Source organism: Schistocerca gregaria, chromosome 6 (assembly GCF_023897955.1).
Source record: "Schistocerca gregaria isolate iqSchGreg1 chromosome 6, iqSchGreg1.2, whole genome shotgun sequence".
Taxonomy (NCBI): Eukaryota; Metazoa; Arthropoda; class Insecta; order Orthoptera; family Acrididae; genus Schistocerca; species Schistocerca gregaria.
This window is the reverse complement of record NC_064925.1, coordinates 296,418,062-296,424,908: the sequence shown is the minus strand read 5'-3', so window position 1 is coordinate 296,424,908 and position 6,847 is coordinate 296,418,062.

Here is a 6,847-nt window from a genome sequence, read left to right as displayed (position 1 = left end):
GAATTCCTTAACTTCATTGACTTCGTGACCATCAATCCTGATGTTACGTTTCTCGCTGTTCTCATTTCTACTACTCCTCATTACCTTCGTCTTTCTCCGATTTACTCTCAAACCGTACTGTGTACTCATTAGACTGTTCATTCCGTTCAGCAGATCATTTAATTCTTCTTCACTTTTACTCAGGATAGCAATGTCATCAGCGAATCGTATCATTGATGTCCTTTCACCTTGTATTGTAATTCCACTCCTGAACCTTTCTTTTATTTCCATCATTGCTTCCTCGATGTACAGATTGAAGAGTAGGGGCGAAAGGCTACAGCCTTGTCTTACTCCCTTCTTAATACGAGCACTTCGTTCTTGATCGTCCACTCTTATTATTCCCTCTTGGTTGTTGTACATGTTGTATATGACCCGTCTCTCCCTTTAGCTTACCCCTACTTTTCTCCGAATCTCGAACACCTTGCACCATTTTATATTGTCGAACGCTTTTTCCAGGTCGACAAATCCTATGAACGTGTCTTGATTCTTCTTTAGCTTTGCTTCCGTTATTAGCCGTAACGTCAGAATTGCCTCTCTCGTGCCTTTACTTTTTCTAAAGCCAAACTGATCGTCACCTAGCGCATTTTCAATTTTCTTTTCCATTCTTCTGTATATTATTCTTGTAAGCAGCTTCGATGCATGAGCTGTTAAGCTGATTGTGCGACAATTCTCGCACTTGTCAGCTCTTGCCGTCTTCGGAATTGTGTGGATGATGCTTTTCCGAAAGTCAGATAGTATGTCGCCAGACTCATATATTCTACACAGACTCATATATTCTTGTCTCAGTCGATCAGTAATATATAATGTGCGGGTGACAGGGATGATCGGACAGACGACGAGACGCATACTCCCTTAAACGACTGCAGGACACGTCATCTTACTCAAATGACCCACGTGTATCGGATAGGTACAGTCAGTGTCGAAGGCATTGGTTCCACGATCAATACTCAGTTGTTAAAGGATTCTGGCGGCGGACATTAATATGGTGTTTCTTTAAGAGGTACGGCCTGATCTGCGCCTGGGTGTTTGTCGATATGCGTCTTACGTCAAACTAACTTTCGACGATGGTGGTGGTACGGCCATACTACTATGCGATGGCATCGAATTAACGGATATTGAGTTTTTGCCATCAGCGAGATACAGTGCGCTCACCATCGGCGCAGTCCGCCTTATGATTCTGCATGCCCTGTCTGGTACTGCGAAGCGTCGAGAGCGAACACTCCACTGTGTTAGCTTCATTGTTTCAAGGCGCTACAGAGCACCTGGTGGTGGGCAGCGACTTTAACAGCGTCTTACGCCCCGAGGATCAGATCCCCCAACATGCCCCATGTTCAGCCCTTCATGCTATGGTCAGAGATCTCGCTTTGTGTAATACATGGACGCTAATCCACGGTGACCGACTCGGGTATAGACACTTCACCAGCCAGTTGGCCAGCAGGTTGGACAGGACTTACATCTCCCGAGGTCTTCGGGCAGCAACTGTCGGTGCTGAGCTGTGGCCCACTGCATTCACCGACCATGAGGCGTTCATCTGCGCCTTCACTCTGCCATGACAACAGACGAGCTTTAGTAGAGGACCTTGGAGTCTTTAACAATTCCATTCTTCTGGAAGAGGCTTGCTGTGTATCCGTCACTGATACCTGGCACAAATGTGAACGACGGCGTCATACCCATGATTCCATGACAAGAAGGCAGACATACTGCGCCTGACCAGCTCTTCGCCGTACGCTCATGGCGTGTGGACGAGACAGGGCGCTTTGGCTCCGATCTACCTCTGAGTTTTACTACACGATCTTGCGGGAACTAGCATCCAAACAACCTTCTCCAGACCACCAAATGGCCGTCCACCGGACACAGGCACGGCTTCTGCAAATCACGGCTGACGGATTGGACGGCACGCGAGTTCGATAAATACTGCAAGATTCCATCCCAGAGGAGCGTGCCTCTCTTTGTCACATCATCAGAGAACGGAGACACCGTACGAGACGACTCATCACGGCAGTTATTTCTGCGGATCTGCAAGCGCAGAGACACACAACGACATCTCCCGTGCCCTCACAGTTTATTACCGCACTCTCTATTAAGCAGATCAACGGCGTGACAATGACACTGAGGACGTACTGCATGGCCTGCCGCCTTCGAGTAGGGCGCAGGGCGGCGCCACATTCTTGGAGGCTGTCACATGGGAAGAAATGCGCATGGTCATCTCGAGGGGCGCGAGAAACATTTCATCTGGACCGGATGGTTTTCCGCTTGAATTTTGTAACACCTCTTCTGACCAGATGGGGGAAGTTTGGTGACAGATGAGCTGCGAACTCCTGGATCCGCACTTCCGCTTCCCCCCCCCCCCCCCCAAATTTTTGGAGGGCATCATGATCATCCCAGAGGCAAACCAAACGGGGGATGCGGACCACAAGATTTCCGGCCGTTGACGTTATTGAATTTGGATTACAAGTTGTTTGCTCGCATTCTTCGAGCTCGTCTCCTCGCTATTTTCAAAGATTCATGCTGAGCAAATATGTCTGAGAGGTGGCAGTAACATACACAAGGCGTTGAGCTCTTACAGAGAAGGGGCCACGCTCATGTCGGAATGACGCTTAGGAGGAGCCCCCGTGGCGGTTGACCTAGACCACGCATTCGACCGAGTTGAGCACCATTTCCTGCAGGATGTCTTGGAGAAGATGGGACTGTCCCCCAATATCGGCAGGTGTGGTTCTCCGTCTCATCCACGGAGCCCCTTCCACAGTTCTGGTCAATGGCTACCGCTCGCCACTGTTCACTATTGAGCGCTCCGTGTGACAAGGATGTCTCCTGTCTTGTCTTTCTCTTCTCCGTCGCCCACGAGCCTGCGCTTCATGGTCTACGACAGCGTTTGGCGGGCATTCGCCTCCACGAATTGCATTTAAATGTTGTGTAGATGTACAGTGATCGCGTGGCTTCAGCAACACAGAGATGTGGCCGGGAGCCGTATCAACCTGCGAAAGTTGCACTACATGGATGTGGGCAGAGGAATGAATTTTAGTACGCCGGTGACCATTACCAATGTCCCGGCGATGAAGTGTTTGGGAGTGACGTTCCATGGGAACGTGCAGCGTACCACAGCACACACGTATCGCAGACTACTTAATGTGATCCGCATGCAAGTTCGTCTCCATAACTTTCGAACACTTGACTTGATCATGCGGGTACATTTTGTCAGAGTCTACCTCGCTCCGCTACGGTGGCTGCCACGTTCCAGGCGGCCTTCGGTCATTTCGTCAGCGAGGGTAGGGTGTTCAAGAACCGTTATGAGACGCTAATGCTGCCCACCCATGCAGGCGGCATTGGAGTGATAAACGTGCAGGGTGCGCGCTCTCTTCCTGCGGACGGTACATCGCCTACGTACTTCGGACAAGGCTACCCTCCCTGGTACACTGATTCAGGAGGTGGTGCCCCAGTCCCTCCGACCGCCGATTCTTGTTGGACATATCACGCCAGCACTGTGTCACATTCGTACCTGCCTGGTCGACATGAGTTATCTGTTGGATGTCTTCCCAACCACGCTGGATCCTAGAATCAAGGACTTCTACCGCTACTTTCAACGGACGCTGCCTGCTAATGTGGTTGAACGCCGACATCCGAAAGTTGGCTGGAGGCGGGTGTGGAGTAACACACACTCGCCTTTCCTTCCACCACGGTCAGGGCGCTGTGGTATGTGATAACAACTGAAAAATTCCCCACCCGACAACGTTTACACGTGATCCATCTTGCCGGGGATCCTCTCTGCCCCAGATGCGCCGCTGTCGACACCGAAATGCACCGTTTCGTTTGTGGTACGGCTGCCGACTGCTGGCTCCTCACACCGCGCATGATGACATTGCTGCTGCGATGGACGCCTCAGTCCTTAGAGCCCAAGGAACTGATCCATCCAGACGTCAGTTACTTTCTGCTACTCATCAACGCCAGAGTGTGGGTTAAGGATATGGCTTTGTCATCCTTTTTTATTGAGAGCGTTGCAGGGTTGTTAGATTACTGACAATATTTAACAAGTAAGCACGCGATTTTATGGGGCAAAGCGTCGTATAGTACGCTGTTTGCGAATTACTTGGGGTCTTGTTTACGCACCCTCCAGACCATTGGGGTGTACCGGGTGTGGCAAGAGACTAAGTTATCGCACATGATGGACTGATGAGAGATATCAACGGTAATCGCTGTTCTAAAGACGACCAGGACATCCAGCCGTCTGGCTACTGTGGACACCCCAGAGAAATAAATAAATAAATAAATGATAGAACAAAAAAAAATCACCAATAAAAACATAAGTACAAAATGAACAACAAATAAAATATAATAAAGTATTGTACCACTTCCTTTATCCTTTCCTTTTTTTTAAGAAAGAAAAGCAAAAAGTCTGGCAGAGCGTCTGCCCTCTAAGCAGGAGGTCCCGTGTTCGAGTTCCGGTCGCGGCACACGCTTTTCAACTGCCCCGTTGATATTTACCATCGCCTGCAAGCATCGAAAAGTCTAGATTTCATTATAATCTCATTAAAGGAAATGTCCCAGAATTAGCATCGCTTATTGAAGGTTATATAATGCCCAGATATTATTTGGTTGTAATCAGAAGTTAATAGCAAAGTAATCATAAGTTCATTATTTATTATATAGTAAGGCTAGGTTAATCACCACTACAGACTGCGCATTTATAGCAGTAAAGAACTCGATAATACCTAGTGAGGTTATAATGGATTTCAATGCGAATTAATTTGGATTAAGTATTAAACGTCAGTTAAAAATTGTAGTACGATGCTGCTACAGGCGACATGTGTCATGAGCTTCAGAAAGAACTTGCAGAATATCGTTAATAACTTTACCGATCCTGTTGTTGTAGCATGAGTGACTTTAAACCGCCACGTTTGGACTTGTAGAGTGATGCTATCAAAACTGGCTAGGCATAGGTATTTGTGTGATGCTACCAAAAATAACTAGGGGCAGGGCTTTGTGTGACGTTGTTCTGAATGTCTTGTCCGGAAATTACTTCGAGCAGATAATTAAAGACCGAACTCGTGATGGTACCGTCTCAGACCTCCCAGCAACAAACAGACCTGAACTTATCGAATCAATTAACGTAGAGGAAAATATCAGTGGTCATTAGGCTAAGATAACCACTATGACTTAAGGTCTGACAAGGAATGTTAAAAAGGTAGGAAAATAGTTTCGCTTAGCAAGAGTTACAGAATACTAATAGCACGGTATCTGAATAGGAAACATCAAATATTCAGTGCTGAGAACGAAGACGTGGAGCAGAAAAGGAAAAAATTCACAAGCATCGCTCCGTATGCCTTAGACACGTATGAAGTGAGCCAGGTGTGAAGGTATAAGATAGACCCATCACGGTTTAATAGCCGTGTTAGGAAACTGCAACGTGAACAAAGCGTGCTTCGTGACAGGTTCAAGAGACGTCAAACGTAGCTGACAAACAAAAGCTGACTGAAGCGAAAACGAGCGTAACTAAAGAAATTAGAAGCATTTAATGACTTTGAAAGTAAAATTCTGGCAATCGCTCAGACTAAAAACCCTAAACGGCTTTTGTCTTACGTAAAATCAGTCGGCAGTTCGAAATCCTCTGCTCGTTCACTCAGTAACCCTACTGGTATCAAAACAAAAGATAACAGAGAGAAGACTGAAACACTAAATTCGGTCTCCCGAAATTGTTTCAAAGTGGAAGTTTGTGATATGATCAAATGGCTCTGAGGACTATGCGACTTAACTTCTGAGGTCATCAGTCACCTAGAACCTAACTAACCTAAGGACATCGCACACATCCATGCTCGAGGCAGGATTCGAATCTGCGACCGTAGCGGTTGCTCGGTTCCAGACTGTAGCGCCTAGAACCGCACGGCCACTCCGGCCGTCTGTGATATGATAACTTTTTTCAAATATCGTAATGGCAGACACAGAAATAACGTATATCGGAATAGTAAAGCATCTACAACCGCTTAACAGTGGAAACGCATCAGGACCATATGAGATACCTATAAGATTCTACAAAGATTACGCCGTTCTAGCTGCAGTTTACTGTAGATCGCAGGACTAGCTAGAGGTAAGTAGTGTCTGAAAAAAAGAACGGTCATAGGACACATGTACATAGCACCGGCCTATATCGTCGTCGTCTGTCTGTTGTAGAATTATCGTAAGTGTTTTAAGCTCAAGCGAAATTTGGCACGTACTTCGATGCGAGATGCCTTTAATAGGTTCCACAACGAAACATTGTCTCGAAATTTGGTAGAAAATCCGAAGAAATTCTGGTCGTATGTAAAGTACACAAGCGGCAAGACGCAGTCAATACCTTCGCTGCGCAGTGCCGATGGTACTGTTATCGACGACTGTGCCGCTAAAGCGGAGTTACTGAACGCAGTTTTCCGAAATTCCTTCACCAGGGAAGACGAATGGAATATTCCAGAATTTGAAACACGAATATCTGCTAGCATGAGTTTCTTAGAAGTAGATACCTTAGGGGTTGCGAAGCAACTCAAAACGCTTGATACGGGTAAGTCTTCAGGTCCAGATTGTATACCGATTAGGTTCCTTTCAGATTACGCTGATACTATAGCTCCCTACTTAGCACTCATATACAACCGCTCGCTCACCGATAGATCTGTACCTACAGATTGGAAAATTGCGCAGGTCGCACCAGTGTTCAAGAAGGGTAGTAGGAGTAATCCATTTAACTACAGACCTATATCATTGACGTCGGTTTGCAGTAGGGTTTTGGAGCATATACTGTATTCAAACATAATGAATCACCTCGAAGGGAACGATCTATTGACAC